The sequence below is a fragment of the Xenopus laevis genome, chromosome 8L, assembly GCF_017654675.1.
Source record: "Xenopus laevis strain J_2021 chromosome 8L, Xenopus_laevis_v10.1, whole genome shotgun sequence".
Taxonomy (NCBI): domain Eukaryota; kingdom Metazoa; phylum Chordata; class Amphibia; order Anura; family Pipidae; genus Xenopus; species Xenopus laevis.
Genome location: NC_054385.1, coordinates 29,664,450 through 29,690,347, shown reverse-complemented (window position 1 = coordinate 29,690,347; position 25,898 = coordinate 29,664,450). Strand labels below are relative to the sequence as shown.

General features: G+C 44.6%; 1 protein-coding gene across 3 annotated transcripts in view; it reads right to left on the bottom strand.

Annotated features, from left to right (window-relative positions):
- LOC121396962 overlaps positions 1 to 25,898 on the bottom strand; it is a 338,181-nt gene that overhangs the window by 273,851 nt on the left and 38,432 nt on the right. Inside the window, exon 6 of one of the 3 annotated variants that reach the window (XM_041572629.1) lies at positions 23,533 to 25,489. The exons of the other annotated variants lie outside the window; for them this stretch is intronic. The gene's annotated coding sequence lies outside the window, so the exon portion shown is untranslated. Of the gene's footprint in view, positions 1 to 23,532; positions 25,490 to 25,898 lie in introns of those variants that run through there. 3 annotated transcript variants of the gene reach the window in all.

The window sequence follows — 25,898 nt, the reverse complement described above, 5'->3', positions numbered from 1 at the left end:
GAGAAATCAGAATACATTTCCCTCTTACTATTTCCATTAGACAAAGGGACAATAAAAAGTGAATGTGAAAATCAGATGTTATTAAGTGCGGGTGCAACTGGAGTTCTGCAGAAGTTCATTTCAGTCCATTTAGAAGATTTGCTGCTTTGTAACAACTCCCAGCTTGTAGGTCAGTTAAAGTGAGATTTGGGTAAAAGCTAATAGTTACAAAACTCCAGGTATGGATTGACTCCCATCCAACTGGTATAAGGCTCTGGCAGAACAGCTAGACCCCCACTTTTTAAACACGCTGCAAAAATCCTTTGAAACTGAAGCCCTCCCCCCTCATTCTGGGAAGCCCTCATAGTAGTAATTCCAAAACCGGGAAAAGACCCAGGTAGGTGTAGCTCCTATCCAGGCCCGGACTGGCAATCTGTGGGTTCTGGCAAATGCCATAGGGGCTGCTATAAGGTCCCATAGAAAGTCAGTATTTAGTGGGCTGGTAGGGGCTGTGTTGGGCCTCTGTGTACCTGAAATTCCAGAGCCTATTTTAATTCCCTGCTCCTATCGACCAATCTCCCTTATAAACATGGATGCAAAAATACTGGCAACAAGACTCCAAAGGTATATAATAGACCTCGTACATCCAGACCAATCCGGTTTTATGCCGGTAGATCCACAAACATCAATATTAGAAGAACATGGAAAATTGGGAAATCGAATAGAATTCGCTAGATTCAGCAAAGGCATTTGACTCAATAGAAATGGCCCTACCTCTGGGAAACTCTACATCGGTTTAATTTGGGCAGTCAGTTTATTAGATGGATTCAGATGTTATACCACCAGCCAACAGCAACAATTAGAATAAATGGCCTAATATCCACCCCATTCTGAGAAGCACTTGCCAGGGCTGTCCCCTCTCCCCTTTCCTCTTTGCGTTAGCAATAGAAACCCTAGCCATTGCAATTCATGCATCAGATCAAATAAACGGCCTTGACCGAGTTCCAATCACTGAGAAAATATCCTTATGTGCAGACGATATGTTTATTTATCTAGCGGACACCCAAAACTCACTAACGGTTCTCCTTAATTTTAGTGGAGCAGTTTGGATCATTATCTGTTCTGAAATAAACTGGGATAAGTCCCTTCTATTCCTACTAGACCATCAAGTCCCCCTCAATCTCCCACCCAATGCACCGTTAAAATGGGTCAATGAGTTCAAGTACCTAGGTCTCACGGTACATTTAGATTTCACACAACATATACAAAAAAAATCTGGATTCAATAATAGTGATGGGCGAATTTTCTCCGTTTGCGAAACTGCGCCAGTGGCTTGTTTTTGACGCCGGCGTCCATTTTTGACGAATATTTACCAGCGAATTTTCGTGGCCGTTTCGCGAATTCATTCGCCGGTGGCGAATCGCGCAAATTTGCCGTGATAAATAAATTCGCCCATCACTATTCAATAATTACAAAACTTACCACTGACCTACAAGGTGGACAAACCTTCCATTAACTATATGGGGAAGGATCAATCCAATTAAGATGATTTATCTTCCAAAAATCTTATACCACCTACATAATACTCCAGTCCATATTCCTCCGTCCTTCTTCAAAAAGATCAACCGTCTGGTTCTCCCTTTTATCTGGAACCAAAAAAAACCCTAGAATTTCCTGGATTAAACTGACGGCAGAAAAAGAAGATGGAGGCTTAGCCATGCCTAACTTTCAGATATACGATTTAGCAGCCCAGTTATATAACATACATTGGTGGTACCATCCTGACCCATACAATCCCAATGTGGCATTTAAGCCACAGTAGTGGGATCTTTAGGAGGCCTTAAAAATTTACCACACCGAAAACCATTACCATTACCACATAGAGCCTGGACTCAAACCTTGAAAATCCTTAAAAAGGGCCCAGTCAGGCTCACCCTCAACCTGCCACTATGGGGCAACTCCCATCTATCCCATTTTCGTCACCTAGAAGACTTTATATATTGGCCAAAACAGGGAACACCTAGGGGATCTCCTACAAAACGGTACCTTTCTTACCCACGAAGAGCTTCAGGCTAAATGCTCTACACCAAACGTACCACTATTCAGGTACTTCCAAATTTGCCACATATTTAAATCCCAATTTGGCAATCTCTCCCCTTCTCTAACCTCATTGCCAGTTGAAGAAACCCTACCCAATAAACTGATATCCAAACTATTTCCAATAATATGCTCCTCTCAGTTCCCCCTCCCTTCAACCTAGCACAGGTGAAATGGCACGAAATAATTCCTGAACGTACCCAAGATGATTGGGACGAAGCTACGGAAACTATGTATACTTGCTAAATAGCAATAAGGGACAGACTAATCCAATACAAGGTCTATCACCAACTCTACATTACCCCCCAAAGGTTAAAGAGAATGGGTAAGAGAAGATAAATCTTGCTCCAAGTGTAGAACTCATACAGCCAATATCTTACACATGATCTGGGAATGCCCAGCAATAGCTGACTTTTGGTCGCCAATAATGGCCACTCTAGGAAACAGACTAGACTACCCACAAGTACTCTCTCCCGCAGTGTGTCTATTGGCAGTAGTTGATCACCTAGTGCCTATGATTCATGTAAGAAATTGGTGCAGGATTCTGCTTTTTGATGCTAAAAAATGTGTACTAATGCATTGGATGGGGCCGAACACACCCACAAGAGACTTCTGGATTAACCTAGAGACAATACCCAAAATTAAATTTACCTATGAAGCCAGAAGCAGTGCAACCAAATTTGAAAAATTCTGGTGGGAGTCAGGGCCGGGAACAGAGCCAAGGGTTACTGAGGATGGGACGTGATACGTTTACTGCATAAAATTATACTAACTAACAGACTGTATAAGGGATACAAAAAAAAACAGAGACAAATGTAATGCAATTTTCAATACAATTGTTTATTGTTACAAAAATTAAAAGAACTAAAGTTCACCTTTAAAAAAAAAAAAGAAGCTAATAGTTACATACGACTGTAACCTTGTTATGTGCAAAGGGGGCAGGTCAAATGTTGGGTCTCAAAGAGGGGCTTTAAGTCTGAACTCCACTGATCTAGAGATACGGCTCCTTAGTTCTGTAGATAAATGAGAGCAGAGCAGGCAGTAACCCTTTCACCATTTCACATTGTCTCTGTCCCATATATATTAGGTACCTACCTAGTGCTACCAACCTCTATTTCTGCAGCCTTGTGCCTTTTTAGGGTCACGTAACCCCCCTCAGTGACTTCTAATATCCTTATCTTTTACAGTAGGGGGTAGATTATCCCTTATAATACGTAAGTGATATTCAGAGTTCCCTGTATAACTCACACTGCATGCTTGTGCCTTTATATGATCACATAACCCCTCAGTGATGACTAATATCCTTATCATTTACAGTAGGGGATACATTATAATACACAAGTGATTCTCAGAGTTCCCTGTATAACTCAGCCTGCAGCCTTGTGTCTTTATATGGTCACAGAACCCCTCAGTGACTTCTAATATCCTTATCATTTACAGTGGGGGTTCTTTATTCCTTATAAAATACAAGTGATACTCAGACTGCAGTCTTGTGCCTTTTTAGGGTCACATAACCCCCCTCAGTGACTTCTAAAATCCTTATCATTTACAGTAGGGGGTACATTATCCCTTATACAATACAAGTGATACTCAGTGTTGCCTTTATACGGTCACAAAACCCATCAGTGACTTTTAAAATCCTTATCATTTACAGGAGGGGGTACATTAACCCTTAAAATACATGAGTGATAGAGTTCCCTGTATAACTCAGCCTGCAGCCTTGTGCCTTTATATGGTCAAATAACCCCCATTAATGACTTCTAATATCGTTATTTACAGTCGAGGGTACATTAACCCTTATAATAGATGAGTGATACTCAGAGTTCCCTGTATAACTCAGCCTGCAGCCTTGTGCCTTTATATGGTCACATAACCCCTCAGTGACTTCTAATATCCTTACCAACTTTACCAATCATTGGTTACATCTCACCATTGCCTGCCGAATTCCGTAAGATCTTTGAAATACATTCTTTCTGTGGAGTGTGGAGTTAAGCCATAAATTAAACTGGAAAGATCTTACAGAATTCGTCAGGCAATGGTGAGCAGTAACCAATGATTGGTGAAGTTTCCGTGGCTATCGGAAGATAACCACGAACAGCGGAACTTCCAAACAGTTATGCGTGTGAAGTAAAGACCCTGCGGTATAAAAGGACAGACCTCGCCAATGTGAAAGCTGCGCAGCAAGGTGCGGTAAAGTAAATCTTTCCACTTACACTGATGTGTCTTAATGTTACTTGTCACTGAACTACCACAAGCGCTCACTGCCAGAGCCAGTCACTAATAATCGGAATTTTTATTTTTCTACCGGTTCTACTTTTCAATGTGATTGACCTGTATACTGCTATCACAAACAGGCGACTAATTGAAATAGATCCGCACAGGGATCTGGACTTTAAACCACACTGATCACTATCTCTCCCAAGATTTATATGAGACAATTGGCTGCGGTTACTGACTGACACTTTAGGAAACAGTTGTGGCTGCTGAAGGCTCCTTTGTACTCAACCTCCCACTTCCATTCCTTAGGAATTTTATCAGAAATTGGCTCATAAATTGAATGGAGAACATGGTTAATAACCTTATTGGATTAAGTTAGATTTATAATTAATTTGTTTTTGTATTTGGGTTTTGCACATGAATTCAGGTATATACAAATGTGACTAATTCATGAGGTTAAATGGAGGATGGATTCATTTTGGGAGTTCAGAATAATAAAATCGAATGAATTGAGATACTATTCACAGAGTGCGTGTTCTGAGATCCCTTTTTCATAGATTTGATTTTGTCCTTTTGTATCTCACACACCGCTGTTGATTTGCTGGCTAATGTGTATCTCACGCAGGTGAGTGCACAGCCGTCTATATATATTTATATTTAACAATCGAAACATCCCAACAACATCTCTTTCCCTCCCTGCCCAACCTCCAACTTGGGTGGGCCTAGTACCCTTTACTATGAAACCAAGAGGTTGGTGTGGGAGTGTGACAGGCACCCACAGCATGTTCAGCTTTTTAGTAATCCGTGTTTAGTGTCTGGATGCTACTGCCATAGTTCTAGAGTTCTCTCCTCCCGCCAAACCATCTGCCTATGGCCTTCAGTTAATTATATGTCTGTGATGTGGTGGGTCGTAGGTTCACTCAGGGGCTGCCGTGTTGGGTCCCAGTAGTATGGGGGTGAGGAGGGGCCGGACTTGAAGGTGCTGGTTGCCATTAGTCACATGCATTGGAGGGGGGTTGCCGTTTGTATAGGTCGCGTAGTGTTAGTTTTGCCAGGCTGGTGGTCTGGGGCCTTCCGCATCAGTCGGGGGGTTAAGGAATACGGTGCTGTCTCCATCTTGGATTCTCAGACAGAAAGCATAAGCCATACTGTAGGGGATGTTGGCCTCCTGCAGAGTTCGCTTTACAGTTGTGAATGAAGCCCGCAGTTTCTGAAGTATTGGTGAATAGTCCGGGTATATGGAGAGCTGTACTCCATTGACCAGTAGTGGGGTTCTGGTGCGTGCTGCTGCTAGTGCTGCATCCCGGTAGTTAAAGAGCTTTGCTAAGAACGGTGTAGGCCCCCGGTGCGCTATTTCTACAGCAAAGAAGGGTGAGAAGGTCTCTGCTCCTAGTGTAAATGTGAGCCAATCCTCTAGCCATTGTATGTTAGACCTGAGCAGGCAGTTTTCCAGGTCATCACTTTTGGAGAGGACCTGGGTGATTTGTTATTGAAGCTGCCCTACTGTGCGTTGCAGGGGTTGTGTCCTCCACCTCTGATACCCGCCTCTCCAGGGAGCCGTTCCCGTATGGTCTGCAGGTCTTGCCTGAGTAGTGACAGGTCAATGCGCAGAGTTTCATTTGCGTGGTTAGCGATGCCCGGGTTGTGCTGAGCACTTCACAGAGAGATGGTTGTTGCTCCTTAGTCTGCGGTTTGTGGATCAGGTGGAGAGGCAAGTTACGAGTCTTCATTTCTGCCCGGTGACTGTGGTTGTGGTGTGTAAGGACATGAAGTGGGAGGACTGGTCATGCTTTGGCATGCGGGTATCTGCAGGGATCTGGTTTCTTTTTATGTCCACCCATACTACCAGCTTTTGGGCACATATGGGTTCAGGATTTTGTGCAGGATTGCTGATGGTGGGAGAGAGTTCTCAACTCACGTCTGCTCAGAGCACCATCTTGGACATGCCTCTGACTTTCTTTAACTCTGAAACCTTTCCAGATGTCCCAGAATCCTCCACTCTGTGCCGCTCAATAGCTGCTGAAGGTAGATAGCGTTAAATACGTCATTGTTGGTTTGACTGTGTGTTCCTACGCTGTCATTATTGGGATTTATTCGGGGGCTGCTACGAGACACTTTGCTTTTATTTAACTATAAACAACATGGATCAGATAATGAAGTATTTCACTGTCCGGGGCGCTATTAATAATGGGGATTGTAACTTACTAAAACACTCTAATTTTGTCTCTTCTCTCCACAGAACATTCTGCTAGAAGGACTTGGACATGTGATGTGATTAGCGTGCTCCAACTGGGATTTCTCTAAGAGATGAGTCCCCGACAACGGAACCATTGAGTTGGCAGTGGATGTGTCTAAATGCCAGCTTGACTCTGTGTGCCAGTTGAATAAGATTCTTCCATCCAAAATGGGACCATCCTTATCTGCAATGAGTGATTAATATTTGTCTCATGTTCACATCCAGGGAGAGGGGTCTCTCACTTAATCTTGTATATGCTGGACATGGGAACGTTCAGGTCTCTGCAGGACTTGTAGCTTCAAGCTAGTCTATAGTAACATGTTACTGGAAAATCCTTTTCTAGACGGCCCGAACTGTCAGTGCTGACCACTATGGGGTTAAGTATCCACCTCCGGAGGCAGAAGGCACCTCATATAATGCCTTGCTTCTCCTGTTCCCCTCAGTTTGCGTTTATCAGCTTGGTAAGGAGAAACAGAGTAGGAGAGTAGACAAGGAACAGCAAGATATCCACAACATTTTATAACAAACTACAATCAACTGAACTATGAAGGGTGGGGCTAACTGACAGTTCGGCTATCTGTCAGTACAGACTACTATGGGGATGCCCTAAAGCTGTCCCCCTTCTAGGGCTGAGTCAGAATATATCTGCGTTAATGCCTCACTGCAGCTTGTAGCACTTTCCTAGGAGGTGTTGGATCCCTGTATGGTGGTCTGACCTTTCCCATCCCTTGCAAAAATTGTATCAGATCTGATTCTTTCACCCACTGATGTTTGAGTAGTAAAGAAAGTGCTGAAATTTGTCCTTTCAAATGGGCTAATAAGAGTCTCAAGTGGAACCGCTGTGTGAGGAACTCAACCACTGTTTTAATTGGCACGTGCCGCCAAGGTACATTTGTGGAATCACACCACTCTATAAATCTCTTCCATGTCCTATGGTAGATCTTCTTTTTGGATGGGGTTCTTTCTCTTTCATAAGAATGGCAATGGCCCTTTTTGAGAACCCTTTTGAGCACCACAGTTTGGATTCAACAACCAGGCTTTCAAATGTAGACATGGCAAGTTGTCGTGTCTGATTGGTGCCTGTGTCAGCAAGTCTGGTCTGAGAGGTAGTCACCATGGTGGAGCTGCCTACATATTGACAAGTTCAGAGTAACATGCTCTTCTCAGCCAATCCGGGGCATTTAGAATGGTAATTGTGGGGAAAAAGCATAGACCTTGTTGAAAATCCATGGTATGACTAAGGCGTTTACATACTGTATGCTGCCCTTGTGTCCTGTGACCTGGCACAGTATGTAGCAATTTTTACTTTGTGTTTGGATGCCAACATGTCTATGTCCGGCCTCCCCATCTGGTCACAAGCTATTCGAATACTTTGTGATGAAGAGCCCACTCTCCCTGGTCTACCTGGCCTGGACGTTTGACTCTGCCCAGTTGAGTATTTGGGCTACCTCCCACATTGTTGCTGTGTGCACCCCCTTGTTTGTTTAGGTAGGCCACCACTGTGGCATCGTTGAACTAAATTCTGAGGGGTTGATTCTTCAATTTCTGTGACTAGTGCAGTATGGCATTCCTTATTGGCCTGATTTCTAGTACATTTATGGAAAGACATGACTTCTCTGATGACCAGATCCCCTGGCATATCCGGGGTGGTAGTGCCCCCCCCTCCTTCTCAGGCTGCCATTCATGGTCACTACTGTCCACTGGGGTAAGGCCCATGTCTTTCCCTGGGCCAGGTTGTGAGGTAGGGTCCACAATCGCAGTGACCTCCTGACCTGTACAGTGTGCTGAATTTGTTGGGTCAGGTTGGCATGGTTCCTGTTCCAATGGTTCTGGAAAACTCTCATATGAAACTTGCAGAATGGTAGGGCCTCCAGTGCTGCTACCATGTAGCCCAGCAGTCGGAGAAACAGCTCCGCTGATATTGTGGTCTGGTGGATGTGATGTATTGGTATTAGTTGGTTTTTCTTGGGTTCACGATCCACCGGTGTTGGATGAGTGACGCAGATCTGCGTATCTCTCTGGTTCTGCTCGTATGACTGGAATCAGATTAACAGGCGTGCTGAGTATCTTTGTAAAGACTCTGGGCACTGTGCAGAGGCAGAATGGAAGGGCTCTGAATTGATAATGTTCGTTAAAAACTGTGAGCCTTAGGTACTTTTGAAAATCTCTTCTGATGGGCACGTGTAAGTACGCATCCTGGAGGTTCACCTTTCTCATGTAACATTGTTTTGTCATGGGCATCACCGAGCGAATTGATTCCATGCGCAAATTTTGTTTGGACACAAATGGGTTTAGGGGCTTCAAATTGAGCACTGGTCTAAGGGTACTAGGAAAAGGTTTGAGTAGAATCCCTTGTAGCGTTCCTGAGTGGAAACTGGTGTGATGGCGTTGTTGTTGTGGAAGTTGTCGATGATGGCTAGGAGGGCTCGTTTGGTTTGGTTTTTTGGGGTGGACGAGCATCTGAATGTGCGAGGTGGTAGGTTGTGAAATGGGATTCTGTACCCTTAGTTGATGATGGAGAGTACCCAGTTTTCCTGTATGTGAGACAAATTTGGAAGAAATCTTTTTTTTTTTTTGTAACTTAATTTTTTATTAAGAGTTTTACAGTTTTTTTAACAGAACGAAAAAAAAAAGTGATTACACGGCATGCATTTAGATTCAGTGAGTAAGACAGGTCCAATGCAATTGAAGTAATAGAAGGCACCATTTACATGTTTTACATAATTGACAGCCAAGTTTATCAAACCAGATATACAAAAGAAATCTTGAAGACGACGCCTACCACTTTTAAACATGGTCTGTGAGAGTCAGGCCAAAGTGGTCTTTTAAGGGGGCCTGTATTTCTGGTTTGTCTAGATTGATTGGACCAGGCCAGTCTGCCCCTCTTGCTATCTCCACTAGGTTGTTAAGGAAGAAAGGAGTTCTGGAAGGGATGAAAGGGGCGCCCTTATGAGCTCCATTGTCTATTGTATGGTCTATTTGAAACCTCTGACCTGGGTTTCTTGCCTGATAGTAAGAATGTGCTCTTATCTCTCGTTATAATTTGCTTTAAATCAGGTCCAAAAATTGTATCACCTGTAAATCTGAGGTTAAGCAAATTGGTCTTGGATACTGTGTCTTCTGACCAATGACGTGGCCATAGAACCCATCTGGCTGCTGTTGTGTCAATTCAGGCCTTGGCTACCAGCCTTACCGTGTCCATGGCTACATCTGACAGAAAAGCTAATGCAGAGCAAAGGAGTTGCAGCTCCTTCTGTAACTCCTCTGATGATGTAGGGACTTTTAGTAACTCCTGGCACCAAAATCTAGCTGTACGTGCTAGGCCTGCAGATGCCACCGCTGGTCTCAGAATTGCTGTGGCATGGGTGGACCCCCTTCTAAGGGAGACCTCCATCTTTTTGTCCATTGTCTCTTTAAATGCCGCCTCCTCTGTAGCGTCGTGTTTTTAGAAAGAAGAGCTACTACTGAATCTACTCTAGGAGCCTTGTCCTAAATTCTTTGTTGTTCCTGGTAAGTGCTAAGGAAATGTTGGGTTAATGTAAGGCAAAGGTCTGATCTTGACCATTCATCCTCTATTAACTGGGACAGTGACTTAAATATAGGGAAATCTCTAGACTTTCTGGGCTGAACTCCCAAGACCCTGTCAGCCTTTGATGTGGCTGCTGTCTCATCCTTGATCTCTAGTGTAGCTAACATCTCACAAAATAGACATTTGCTGTATCAGGACCCGCTATTGATTATCCCTGTCATCAGAGGAGATCTCGCTGGCTGAGAGTTTTCCAGGATCTAGATCATTATCCTGATCACTGATTTCATCAGATGAATTTGTATCTAAAAAAGTTGTGCCCTCTGTTTGTTAGTATGAGCAGGGGGTTGACTGATGGATGTTTGGATGGTATATTTAATCCAATCAAATAATTCCTCTAGTTGAGGGGGTTTTGCTGAGGTAGAGGGGTCCTGTTTGTCATTTTTTGTTGACTACCCTCTACCTGCTGTAAAGGCATTGGATGAGATGATAGAGTTGGTCCAGAGTCTGGACAGACCCCTTGTTCTTCTTTGCGCAAGGTATGTTTTCAAATCCTGCATTTTTTAAATTGGCTGTGAAAAGTTTAATCAACTTCTTTTTTTTGTCTTGGGTGTAGTAATTGTATGGGTCATGTCCTTCCTAAGCTCCTCTAGACCCATGTCTGATTCCATGGTGTGTCATCTGTATGGGCAAAAATAGCACTTAAAGGAGAAGGAAAGTCAAAACATAGATAGCCTTTTAAGTAAAGGCTGTGGAACATACAGAGAGTTCGCAATCTGTTCTCCCCGGTCTGGTGTTTAAGCAGTGTCGCTCTCCCAAGATGGCAGCGTGTGATCTTGGGTGACGTCACCTTTATCTCAGGCATCTTCCGCTCTGCTGCCGTGATGCACATTAGGCAGAAGTTACTTGTAGTGCGCATGTACTCTGGGCGCAGCCTTACTCCCAATGATGATGGCTATGAGCGCATCATCATTGACCCTTGTGCCCACGTCCCCACCCAATCAGAAGAGGAGCTTTTTTTGTGTAGGAGATGCAAGGGAATCAGTGGGGATAGCAGTCTGCATGAAGCGCTTGTGGTGCGCAGCGAGGGGACAGCAACTCCATACAGAGCAGGCAGGCAGAGAGGCCAATATCGATGACTATTTCACTACTGACGCGCTCTGGGTCAACTTTTTTTTTGGCGCATGCCCAATTAAAAAAAAGAGGTTAAGGAAGCCGTCGTTTTATAACTAACATGGCATCTGCCTGAATTTAAAAACGATGCAAAAAAAGACATGGATTTTAGGAGATCTGAATGACATAAGCACTTTTTTAACCTAGTGTTTCAGGAGGTCTTAAGTAGTACAACACAAGGAGATCGGTATTGTTTTGTTCCTTTCCTTCTCCTTTAATGATTTATACAACTGCCCATTTAGTATCACACATTGCTTGTGAAATGCAGAACTACTTGTTGTGGCATAATATAGCTCTCGGTATTTTATATATACTGCCCCTTTAAAAAATGCATATTTATCTATGTGACATGACCATTCTTGACCCTGTAGGCATTTGGTATAAGAGAGATCTCCATAGGGAAATAATTTGCTGTGCGGTATAGCTCGGCCTACATGCGGCGTTCCTGCACCCTCACCTTAATACTTTGTGTACCCTTATTCCTGTGCCGTTTTGCTGATCTTAGAATAGCTACTTTAAGCTAAAAAAAATTCCTTTCTGACGATGAAGCAGGACCAGTCCCTGGATCAACTTGTACTATGAGCTGTCTTCTATAACCCTGTATTCCCTCACTTGCTAAGATTTTCCATACCTATTACCAGCTTATTTCTCTGTACCCTCTCTAATACAATAATGTCCTGTTTGAGTGATGGAGACCAAAACTGTACGGCATATTCTAGATGGGGCCTTACCAGTGCTCTATACAGTGGAAGAATGACCCCCTCCTCCCTTGACTCTATGCCCCTTTTAATAAAGCTCAAGACCTAATTTGCCCTTGATGCTGCTGACTGGCATTGTTTGCTACAGCCAAGTTTATCATCTACAAGGACTCCAAGGTCCTTTTCCATAATGGATTTGCCTACCGCAGTCACATTAAAGGTATAATACATACATTTTTACTATAGCTTTATGAATCTTATCAGCCACTGACTAGATTGAACTTAGCCAACAATGCAGCTATGAAGTGAGTCTTGGAAGTCTGACTATTGTATTGCTCCCTTCAATTGTAAGGAGGGAACTGTTTCTCCAAAAAACAAAGTGGCAGGAGATGAATGTTGCAGAATTTTAAGATTATATATGGAAAGTTCCATGAGAAGAAGCTTTTATTATATTTTATTCTCACGCTGGTTCCCTTTACAACAAATACAACATTGAGTCTGCGTTGCCTCTTGTCCCTCTCCCCCAATAACTGGACACCAGGCAGCGGCTAGAGAAGGACAACGTTATTTATTAAACATAAAACTTAACACAAATGAACATATAAAAGAAGCACACGTTTTATTGTATCAGTTTGTACTACAACCAGTAAAAGAAGATAAAAGAATGGCACATCTCCTCCAGGAAGGAGAACCCTAACCCCTGCCTCCTATCCGAGTCCCCATCAGTCTGTCCAACTCCCCCAGGAGCCCAGGCCAAATGAATGAGGTGCAAGTGAGGGGGAGACACTGCTCCTGTGTCGCACTTGTGCCAAATACACACTTATTGCCGTCTATAATCTCAAAGAGTCGCAAGAAGTGGTAAAGTGCAAAGGATGTGGCAGTTACAAGTGGTCTTTGCTCATCTCACCTGCATAAGGGCAGCGCCATCTTTTCTTTCTAATTCCAAAGTGAATCTCAATAAAGAAACATCTGCCTGTGATTTGTTCATTTATATAGAAATAAAGTCAATTGAGTATATGATGTTAGCTGTTAATCATCCTATTTAGCTAAATATATATATATATTTATTTAATGTGCTGCTCGAACTTGAACGAGCTATTTATTTATTGAAAAACAGTACTTTGTAGCTAGGGTTGTGGTGGCTCAGTGGTTGTTGCTTTACCTTGCATGCAAGAGTTCTGAGTTTGATTCCTCTTGTAGCACTTGGGTAATTGATCCCTTTAAAGTGTTGGCTTTACTTGTTTGAGCTTTATAGCTACCAAAAAACAGTGGTTTGTATCAAGGGATGCAATAGCTTAGAGGTTGTTGGTTCCCCTTGTAATGCAAAGGACTTGAGTTTGATTCCTCTTGTAGCACTGGGGTAAGTGAGCCCTTTATAGTGTTGTCTGAACTTGTATGCGCTATATATTAAAGGGGTTGTTCACCTTCAATGTACAAATCTTATGAAACCACTAACAATGTTCTCAATGTGTTAGAAAAACCATTTTCCATAACAAAAAGTAAAAATGCCATTGTAAAAGCTAATTTTTATACCTATTAACTCAGTCCTTCTCCTGCCTCTCTGACCAGTTTTCTGAAGTGATGGGAGTGGCCTATTTTGAACCTGACACACCAAGAACTTCCTATATGATGACATCATCATGCCCAGGCTTTGCCCTTACTTGTTTCCTATTGGATGTTGCTACTGCCCTCCTCCTAGTAATTTATTGGGTGCTTGTGAACTGTAACCAGTCACATAATTTGAATGATCTTTGGTTGATTACTCAATTGTAATGGCAGAGGTTTACAGACGCAGCATATAAACAAACCTGCTTTGTAACAAACAATCACACAGCCATGCAGACAAATACTGCAGAAAAGGAAGGAGCAACATTGTTCTCCCAATTCTGGCACTCTCCTTCTGCCTAGGCTATAACTGAATGGAGTGCCAAAGGGCTGCAACCTTTTCTGGGAATAAATACTGGCTTTTCTATATTTTTACCTTTTAATATCTTTGGCATTAAGCATAATGTCAGTTATTTACAAAATTGCAACAAAACCAGCACTGACTTGCTGAGAAACGTATGTAACTTACACATCTAGTAGGGTTGCCACCTCACCCTTTTAAAACCAAACACATATGAAATCCACAGCCTGCATGGCTAATTATCAACTCATTTAGATGCTGCAGACTGAACTGATTTCTGTGCAGCCATGTATCATGCATCTAAATGAATTGCTAATTAGCCATGCAGGCTGTGGATTTCATATGTGTTTGGTTTTAAAGGGGTAAGGTGGCAGCCCTAAGTGACAGGCAGAGCAGTGTTGAGGGCAGGTAGGTTTTTTGAACATTTTGCGCGCTCTCCTGGGGGGGGGGGGGGGTGGTAATTTACCTAGGAAAACGATACCTTTTTTAAGTGTTTAAGTGTTCCACTTCTGGAACAAGATTTAGCGCTCTAAATACCAAAAAATTAAAAAGTTATATTTTTCATGATATAGGGAATTATACCAGAAAAATATTTTAGTTTATGCACAAAAATTCAACTCACTTGGAAAGCCTCAAGCTCATACAAATAGTCCCAGGAAGTCACGTCAGCTGCTGAATAATGATTTTTTATGAGGTAAATACACAAATAATACATGGACCCCCCCCCCCAAAAAAATAATATATTTCTGGAAAGTACAAGTGTCATCTCCCATAGTATCCATTATAATCCAATAATTCAAATTTTTAAAAATGATTTCTTTTTTCTGTGTAATAATAAAACAGTAGCTTGTACTTGATCCCAACTAAGATATAATTAATCCTTATTGGAAGCAAAACCAGACTATTTGGGTTTATTTAATGTTTATGTGATTTTCTAGTTGACTTAAGGTATGAAGATCCAAATTATGGAAAGATCTATTATCCGTAAAACTCCTGGTCTCAAGCACCTCGACCCCCCCCCATCTGCACAGTTGAAGTCTCTGCAGCACACAGCCCACACTCCTCCTCCCTCTCACAAACTTGTAACAGTTTCTCTTCAGTACCTGAATGCTGCTCAAATTCCCCAGCACAGGAAGCAGTGGCAGATTGACAGCAGACACAACCAATAGGAGTTAAGTTAGCTGCCAGTACAATGTGTGATGTCATATAAGGAAGAGGAAGTGAACACTGTAGTGTTTTTGGGGGTCAGTGACCCCCTCCCAGCACAGGGTCTGTGTGGAACTGAAGGATTAGTACAGGGACACTTCTGAGGTGAATATCTCTTGAACTGTACTTTTTCTGTTAACTATTTCCATGGAAAAGTTTGTTCTATTCATGTGAACTGTTAGATATGCCAATTTGTTACAAAGGTGAACAACCCCTTTAACAAAAAAGCATGAGTTTGTACTAAGGGATGCAATAGCTCAGAGGTTGTTGGTTTCCCTTGTGCATGGGTGTTCAGAGTTTGATTCCTCTTGTAGCACTAGTGTAAATGATCCCTTTAAAGTGTTGTCTGAACTTGTATACGCTATGTATTTACGAAAAATCAATGGTTTGTATCAAGGGATGCAATAGCTTGGTGGTTGTTGGTTGCCCTTGTAAAGCAAAGCTTCTGAGTTCGATTCCCCATGATAGCAGGGTTTCAACTTGGAAGGGCAACTCCTCCTGAAGGCTGGGTCCTGAGTCTGATTCCCCATGATAGCTGGGTGTCAACTCAGAAAGATGACTCCTGAGTCTGATTCCCCATGATAGCTGGGTGTCAACTCAGAATGATGACTCCTCCAAAAGGCTGTTCAAGTTCCATTCCAGAAAAAGAGTGGGTTATGCATCCCCTTAACTTATATAGGATAAGTAATGTAAACATTACCAAGTCCCACTTTTTTCACCCATTCCTTCTTGATAACCCCCTGGCTCAACTCCCCCTTTGGCCTGGCTCTCTCTCACCTTGGCCCGGTACTCTCCCTCCTTGGCCTTAACCAGGTGAGGGAGCGCACCACTGGGGCGGGGGTTGCCCCAGTGGGGCTCATCTGAAGTGGTTAATTACATGGAGAGGAACACACAAACGCCTTGCAGATGGGGCCCCAGTCAGAGCTTAGTCTCCGACCTTTATTACAAATTGCCCTTGGGTCTTGGAACCCAACCATCATCAGGAGCCGCCCTTTTTGACCAGCCAGAGCCCCAGAGCTGCAAGGCCATGTGTTCCAACCATGTTATTATTGCCCACTTTACAATCTACATATGAGATTTGAACTTGCTTATGAGTGCTGCTGTGCAGCCACACGGCCCAATTCACCACCTTCCCCCATCTGCTTCTCTTGGGTGTGGGACGGACCACACCCCCATCGCTACACACAGTCACGATTTGAACTCAGGCCCTTGAGTTCTGCTATGCAGGAGTACTACCCATCGAGCCACCTCACTGCACGAGAATAAGCCTTGTCTTTGGTAATTATATCATGGACATTTGTATTCAGCACTTAGAGAGAAGACAAAACACTTTTCAGACTACAGCTGGATTTGAACTCATGTCCCCAGTGAGCCAAGTCTAACACACTTACCCCTAGGCTACCAGGTCAGGTCTCTGATATCTGCTCACACCCTTATTAATACTCCATAGCAAATGGAGGAAGAGTCAACACTAAAGTTGCCCATTTGTTATACAAGAAAATAAGAGGTGAATCTGAGCCAATCAAGAGCCAGCGCTGGATCTGTTCCTCCAGCAAACACCTGTATTTACAGCAGGACAGCCCACAACTTTGTGGCACTTTGGGGAGAATCACAAGTTCTTAAATATAAAGGAGAGAGCATAGGGAAACATGGCCTAGTGGTAAGTTCATTAGACTTGGCTCATTGGAGACATGAGTTTGAATCCAGCCTTGTGTGGTTGTCTTTTACATGCAGAATAAATGAGGTCTATATATATCAAATCCTATCTGTGTTTGTTTATGGGTGAGGTGGGTCTTGTTTGGAATGTACAGCCCCAGCTGTGGTTGAGCTCTGGCTGGGGCCCTATCTGCAAGGTGATGTATGTCCCTCTCCATGTCCATCAAAGCTTACATTCATCTTATATTTCCTGCAGGCTCAGATTTGTGAAAAGGCCCGGGCTTAGGGCGGCAGGATTTTAGGGGCTGCAGTCCAACGACACCCACATTGGTTCAAAGACATAGGGGATGAGTTGGAGATACAATAATTTTTTTCATTTCCCGTGTGCCAATCCCCATTGTTCCAGTCCAGATGATGGAATTTTGCATAAATAAAGGGGAGACGAACGGCAGTGGGTTTAGGGGGCACTTACTATGTAAATCCAGCCCTGATCTCCTGACGAGCCTTGGCCAGTCCCAGTGGTGCACTCTTAATAAACTCCACACCTTAGCTTGTGAGTGTTGAATTAAAGGAATTGTTCAGTGTAAAAATAAAAACTGGGTAAATAGATAGGCTGTGCAAAATAAAAAATGTTTCTAATATAGTTAGTTAGCCAAAAATGTAATGTATAAAGGCTGGAGTGATTTGATGTATAACATGTCAGTCTGATCACTACTTCCTGATTTTCAGCTCTCTTTGTTTACACTGACTGGTTACCCTGGCTACCAGGCAGTAACCAATCAGAGACTTGAGGGGGGGCCACATGGGTCATATCTGTTGCTTTTGAATCTGAGCTGAATGCTGAGGGTCAATTACAAACTCACTGAACAGAAATGTACCATGTGGCCCCCCTTCAAGTCGCTGACTAACTCAGAGTTATAGAGCTGAAAAGCAGGAAGTTGGATTCTGGCTGTTTTATTAGACATCTGTTCACTCCAGCCTTTATATATTATATATTTGGCTAACTAACTATATTAGAAACATTTTTTATTTTGCACAGCCTATCTATTTACCCAGTTTTTATTTTCACACTGAACTATTCCTTTAATAACAGCCCCTTATAGAGAACTTGGATTGTAAGAAAAAGTACTTTTCATTCCACCTAAAGGTTGTTTCCATTTTTGTAAATCTAACTCTGTTTAGAGGAATTAAAGGAGAAGGAATAGCATTAACTTAGCTGACACCCACCGGCCAGCGCTCCTATCAGCAGAAAACCACACCGGCCAGGGGTTCTTCTAGCGACCACCATGGAGAGATCCTCTTCCTGCTTCTTCAGGTCTTCTCGCAGTTGCTTTAACGAAAAAGACACCTATTTCGCTCTACTGTGCATGTGTCTGAAAACCGATGAAGCACGAAAATCTCTCCATGGTGCTCTGTAGAAAAACCCCAAGCTGGTGCTGTTTTCTGTTAAGCGGAGCGCCAGCGCGGGGTGTCAGACAAGTAAAAATAGTCACTTAGGCCTAACTTTTGGCAACCCCAATTGTAAAATGCTATTCCTTCTCCTTTAAACTTAGAAATGCACTGGAGTCAATGGATTTTTTTTTTTTTTATTTATAAGTAAAAACAAATCTCTAGAGAAATGCAGATATTGACGTTGGCATTTGAGGTTTTTTTTTCTGCCACTATAAGACTTCATTCTGTTTCCTGGAGAAGCAAAAAATTTAAATATTTGCTGCTGTGAATTTGGCTGTAAAACTGTACCAGGTGAGGCTCCCACAGCAATAGGTGCCAACAAACTTGAACCTCACCATATCATGTGTAGACGAATTTGCTGCCTACTATGAAACCTTTTATATGTCCGGACTTGGTCTTTTCAGACCAAATAAATGCCCACCTCTCTTGAATACCACTAAACTCATTAGACCCCCCACAGAAGACCTAACTTGACTCCCCAATCTAACTAGCCATCCAAAGTCTCCCTCCCAAATAAAAACCCCGGGCTGGACAGGTTTCCGGCCTCTTGTTACTTGGCGAGAACCAGAACTTTAATTCCCCACGTACACAGGACTTTGGCTAAATCCCAAACCAAGGGTCACCTTCCCCAGTCCATGCAGAAACCTATAATAGTGGTCATAGCGAAGGAGGCAGGGCAACCAGTGTTGGGGTTTACTGGCCAATCTCTTTACTCAATGTGGATGTCAAAGTTTGGGTTCCTGACACAAAAGGCTACAAACATCAATATATTAGTTCTATGCCAACATGCAAATTCCCCATCAGAGGCAGGCCATGACTTTTGGGTACTCACGGTTACCCTCTGGAAACGCCATGTCTTCCACCCCCTCCACCTGGCCCCTTGCATTAGCCATTCCTAATTGCTTCATGCAGAAGCATGTTGTAGAAGAAACATTGCAATTTTTTCCCTTTTAATAGCACCCTCTCTTAACTTGCACCCTAGGAGGTTGGCTACCCCTAGTTCCTGCCCTGTTCCCCATGACAACAAAGCCATCCTATCAATTGACTGGGACACACAGGGAGCGTAGGCAGGCAGAATATGGCACACAGAGGGCAGGCAGAGTATGGCGCAAACACAGTGAGTGCAGGAAAGACAGAGCATGGCACATACAGGGAGCAAAAGGCAGAGTATGGTACACACAGGGAGCATAGGGCAGATCATGTCAATTTTGCCGCCTGAGGCAGCCATCATTTTCCCGCCCCACACCCCTGCCCACAGCACTCGCCTTTCAGCGCCTAGGGGTTGGGGGCATTCCACATCACGCCGTGGGGGTTGTGAGCGGTCCAGTCACTACTGCAGAATGCACAATCGCACTCTCTGCACTGAAAGAGCTAAATTTGCAGGTTGAAAAATGGAAATTCAGCTCTTAGTTACCAGGAATGGCATATTTGCCGCCCCTGGCAACCAGAGGGGCACTGCTGTCTGAGGCAAGTGTCTCAACTCACCTCATTGGTCGAGCACCCCGGATAGGGCAGGCAGAGTATGGCAGGCATATTATGAAACAAACAAGGAGCATACACAGAGTATGGCGCGCACACACAGAGAACACAGGGCAGGCAGAGAATGGCACACAGGTAACAAAGGGCGAGCAGAGTATGGCGCGCACAGGAAGAAAAGGGCATGCAGAGTATGGCACAAACGGAGCATAAGGCAGGCAGAGTATGGTACACAAAGGGAGCTTAGGGCAGGCAAAGGAAGGCACACAGGGAGCATAGGGCAGGCACAGTATGGCACACACAGGGAGCATAGGGCGGGCAGATTATGGCACACACAGGGAGCATAGGGCAGGCAGAGTACGGCACACACAGGAAGCGTAGGGTAGGCAGAGTATGGCACACGCAGGGAGCATAGGGCGGGCAGACTGAGGCACACGCAGGCAGTATAGGGCGAGTAAAGTAAGGCACACAAAGGGAGCATGGGGAGGCACAGTATGGCACACACAGGGAGAAAAGGGCATGCAGAGTATACAAGAAAATACTTCGGCAGCACTCCAGGGTCACAGACGGCACCCGACGCTGCAAAGAGCGGTGAGAGTGTGTGTAGCACTACTTTGTGTTTAAAGGGCATGCAGAGTATGGCACACAAAGGGAAGGAAGGCGGGCAGAGTAACGCACACAGGGAGCAAAAGGGCATGCAGAATATGGCACACACAGAGAACATACGGCAGGCAGAGTATGGCACACACAGGGAGCATAGGGCAGGCAGAATATGCCGCACACAGGGAGCACAGGGCATGCAGAATACTGCACACACAGGGAGCGTAGGGCAGGCAGAGTATGGCACACAGGGAGCATAGGACAGGCAGAGTGTGGCACACACAGGGAACATAGGGGGCAGAGTCTGACACACACAGGGAGCATAGGGCAGGCAGAGTATGGCACACACACACACACAGGGAGCATAGGGCGGGCAGAGTATGGCACACACAGGGAGCATAGGGTGGGCAGAGTATGGCACACAGAGTATGACACACACAATGAGCGTAGGGCAGCAAGAGTATGGCACACAAAGGGAGCAAAGGGCATGCAGATTATGACACACACAGGGAGCATAGGGCGGGCAGAGTATGGCACACACAGGGAGCATAGGGCGGGCAGAGTTCATGCACACACAGGGAGCATAGGGCGGGCAGAGTTCATGCACACACAGGGAGCATAGGGCGGGCAGAGTTCATGCACACACAGGGAGCAAAGGGTGGGCAGAATATGGCACACAGTGTATGACACACACAATGAGCGTAGGGCAGCAAGAGTAAGGCACATACAGGGAGCAAAGGGCATGCAGATTATGACACACAAAGGGAGCATAGGTGTGACAGAGTATGGCACACAAGGAGCATAGGGCAGGCAGAGTATGGCACAGAAGGAGCATAAAGGGTGTCTGAACTCGCCTCATTGGTGGAGCACCCCTGATAGGGCAGGCATAGTATGGTGCACACACAGAGCATGGAATGGGCAAGGTATGGCACACACAGGAGCGAAGGGTGGGCAGAGTAACGCATACAGGGAGAAAAAGGGCTTGCAGAATATGGCACACACAAGGAGCAAAGGGCATGCAGAGTATGGCACACACAGAGAACATATGGCAGGCAGAGTATGGCACACACAGGGAGCATAGGGCGGGCAGAGTATGGCACACACTGGGAGCATAGGGCTGGAAGAGTATGGCACACACAGGGAGCATAGGGCAGGCAGAGTATGGCACACACAGGGAGCATAGGGCAGGCACAGTATGTCACACACTGGGAGCATAGGGCGGGAACAGTATGGCACACACAGGGAGCATAGGGCAGGCAGAGTATGGCACACACAGGGTGCATAGGGGCAGAGTATGGCACACACAGGGAGCAAAGGGTGGGCAGAATATGGCACACAGTGTATGACACACACAATGAGCGTATGGCAGCAAGAGTATGGCACATACAGGGAGCAAAGGGCATGCAGATTATGACACACAAAGGGAGCATAGGTGTGACAGAGTATGGCACACAAGGAGCATAGGGCAGGCAGAGTATGGCACAGAAGGAGCATAAAGGGTGTCTGAACTCGCCTCATTGGTGGAGCACCCCTGATAGGGCAGGCATAGTATGGTGCACACACAGAGCATGGAATGGGCAAGGTATGGCACACACAGGGAGCGAAGGGTGGGCAGAGTAACGCATACAGGGAGCAAAAGGGCTTGCAGAATATGGCACACACAAGGAGCAAAGGGCATGCAGAGTATGGCACACACAGAGAACATATGGCAGGCAGAGTATGGCACACACAGTGAGCATAGGGCATGCAGAGTAACAGCTCTGGTGATTAAGTGTAACACATACACATTTGTACATTGCATTTATACACAGCCAGACTAACATTGTTACCTTGGGAAGAGAGATGGCCAATCACATGACAGTATTACACAGAGCTCTCCTCTTGGACCGGGTGCAGGGGGTAAATGTAAGGGATGGAGGTTTCAGACCGAGTCTCATTGGGTAATAAATCCCCATTCTAGAGATGATACTCACATAAATACGGCTTCATCCGTACACAATCACATGACAGTAATATAAATATTAACAGTATAAACTAAAGGATCTTACAGGCGCCTGATCTTGGGGACGGGTGGGGTACAAAATGATATTGCACCTTGCAGGGTCTTCTGTTCAGGGCAAAAAGCAAAGCATTGTGGGTGGTGTTCCTCGCTTGCATAATATATTCCATTTATAGAAAAGAAAGAAAAGATCTTAAACCTCCACTTTATTATTTTGCCCTTGTGTTATACCTAGATCTACAAACATCATATACATATACATTAGTTCTAGTGTTCTGGGGGGGTAAACGTTACTGGCAGTTTGGGCGACGTGAGTCTGAGATACAGTTGGACTGTGGCAATTTATCCTAAATGCAAAGAAACTCTGGGTAGATTTCTGGTTAAAATGATGTCACAGCTGGTAAAAATGATGTCACACTGATGGTGACAACCGAGGACGGTGATAACAAAGGTAAAGTGTGTCCCTAATGCTGGGATTGAGCTACGACCCCCATCAGCCCGGGTTTGAAGGGGACAGCAGTTTGTCCATCTGCCTGTGACTACTGATTTGATAAGTGATAAAGTGGAATCTTAGCATTTCAGTTAAGAAATAAATGCGGGGAGCTCCAATATATTTATTATGGTCTCTCTATAGAGCAACAGTGTGAGCTTGTGACCCATCTTATGGTACAACCCCCCCCCCCCATACCACCTTTAGATTGTCACTGATCAGAAGCCCCAAGTCACAGCCGGGTACATATTCTAAGGTTAATGTGACTGCTACTGCCTATATCGACACTTTTGATTGGTTAGTGAACAGCCGGGACAGTGAGCTTGTGTACAGGTCACAATCATACAGTAAGTGATCTTCATGGGTGAGCACTGGCACTAGCCACACTGGATTGTCTATCCCATAAAGAGACACAATTGGACCGCTCCATAAATCAGTGTTGTCTACAGATGTCAATGTGCCTTACAGAATAGGCCGTGCTCATGCGGGTCACTAAAAAGCTTGTTACAAGTTCATTTTTTGGCTACTGTGGCTTCACTCCAGTCTGACTTATGCACAACTGCTGTTGGGGGGCAATGGGGTGGGGGGATTGGGTCTCTCAGTGGCACATCATAGAAAAGTAACCCAACAATCCAGAAGAGGAAGAGATATTATAGACTACAGAGGAGTTCATGAAATGGGGCAGATCAATAGAAAAACAGGATGCGCCCAGTCTAATAAGGGCAGCGAGAGAGAATCACCAATGAGAAAACGTGAGCAAGATTCCTTGTGGCTTTATGTGAATTTAAAGAGAGAGAATCATGGGGCACAAGAGACAGTTCATGGCCACAGAGTATAAGGGGGGGTAGAAGGGGCAATAAAGAGAAAAAGATGCTGCTTCCGGTGATACACAGAAGTCTGTTTAAGTCATGACAACAGGTAGTCTTTGGGCTAAAGTCTGGTTTATCCGTGTGACTCCAGAGGTCACCTTGCCATCTAGGAGCCGCAGTGTAATGACATTAGGGATGGCTGATCCAAAATTCAGTCTTTCAAGCCAGGCCTTTATTTTGGGAGGTGTTGCAATTACAGTTATTGCCTTCGCTGATTCAGTTCTAGCACAGGACTAAATGAGTATTGTCTTGTCTTGTCTCTTGTCACAGAACTCAGACCAGGAGGCCATGAATATGAACAAGATGTTTCACATGAGATTACTCCTTGTCACATGATCGGCCTTTACCTGTTGAGAGTCGTGTCCCTGTACAAAGCCCAATTTGGCTGATGGCCCCCGCCGGGTGACTTTCCACTGGGCTAGAAGAGCTCGGCCTTGAAATTAAAACCTTAAGTAAGTGGCCCAGGTGCAGAGAGAGTAATGGTATAAATGGAGACCACTTGTTTTGCCACCGGACAAACCACAGACACATGGTGCCATTATTAACAGGGTGAGCCATCAATCAACACCTCAATTCTGCCCGTATGACTTCCAAATGTTACGACACCATCTGCCCCCTCGTTCTGCTTCTAAAGATAAAGAAATCGGGACGGTACCACCAGGCACTTGCCACGTACTGATCCTTATCTCATTGCTTTCTGCAGCCGTTAAAGGGTAAGTATCACTGCTTTGTCCTGGGAGACAAGTCTATAGTGAATACAAGAAAATATAAGAAGTAACTCTTGGCCTGCCAGTCTAGTTACCTGCAATAACCTAAAGCACACAAGCAAGCAGGCGGCCATCATAGCCAGGCACATGCTGAAAGGCGGCGCTCAGGCAGCAGCCAATGAAATGGCCAAGTCACTGCGTGTAATGAGAGAGGCAGGACTGGATTATTATAGGGAAGGACGGGGAAAGGAAGTATTATTTATCCTAATCTACACAGCATGTTTCCTCTAGGTTGGCTGCTAATTAGTTTCCATGTCATAGAGCTGAAACTCACACTCACAGGGTTATGCACAAACATTGACAAGGTTTGCCCTTACACACAGCAACCAATAAACTGCCAGCTTTATATATTCAAATGGCAGCAGACTAGTAAACACTGGTCAACTTTGCCTTTATGTTCTGCATAACCCTTACTTGATCATCGGACACGGACGCTTGGGACAGACTCTCTTGTGTGTTGCTAGAAACAGGAGGGGAGATGGAAGGAAGGGGGTACAGTATGGAAGGTAGGGGGCGCAGTATGGAAGGAAGGGGGCACAGTATGGAAGGAAGGGGGCACAGTATGGAAGGAAGGGGGCACAGTATGGAAGGAAGGGGCACAGTATGGAAGGAAGGGGCGCAGTATGGAAGGAAGGGGGCGCAGTATGGAAGGAAGGGGGGTACAGTATGTTAGGAAGGGGGTACAGTATGGAAGGAAGGGGGTACAGTATGGAATAAGGGGGTACTAAATTCACGCTCTGACTTGCCCAAGGCCACATTCAGCGCACTCTTACTGACAGGAGTACTGTACTTGCATGGCCGTCTGCATATTCTGTTTTCCATCTGTAAAATGGAAGCTTTTCATCTCCATCTGGGAGGACTGGGGGGAAAAGTTTAAACAACAGGCTGTATATATAATACTGTATAATGTGAAATCATGTTTATTCTCTAGGAGTCACTGGGCTTCTAGGATGGTCTCCCTTTGTGCCAAATTCCAATGACAAAGTTACCTCTGTGCTTGTCAGCATGGAAGGCTGCATTCTCCGAGGAGCCCTACAGGCAGGTTTTGTGCTTGAGGAAGCTGAATGGACAGTGGCAAGATCATGGATTGCTGAACTGTATGGGGGCATCTGAAGTTGGGAGCCTGGCATTGGCCTGGTTAACTGCACAAGGTGATAAACAATAGGTGAGGCAATTCAAAGGCACATTTCCAGGCCTTACACAGCTCAAGGCAGAATGATGATCTTACTCGTGTGAGCTGTGAGTCCATCATCTGGGAGGCCTGGTTAAAGGGGTTGTTCACCTTTAAATCAACTGTTAGAGACTGATATTCCGAGACAAATTGCAATTGGTTTTCATTTTTTATTATTTGTGTTTTTTGAGTTATTCAGCTTTTTATTCAGCAGCTCTCCAGTTTGCAATTTCAGCAATCCGGTTGCTAGGGTCCAAATAACCCTAGTAACCATTCTTTGATTTGACAAAGAGACACAAATATAATTAGGAGAGGGTCTGAATAGATATACAAGTAATAAAATGTAGCAATAACAATGAATATGTAGCCCGACAGAGTAT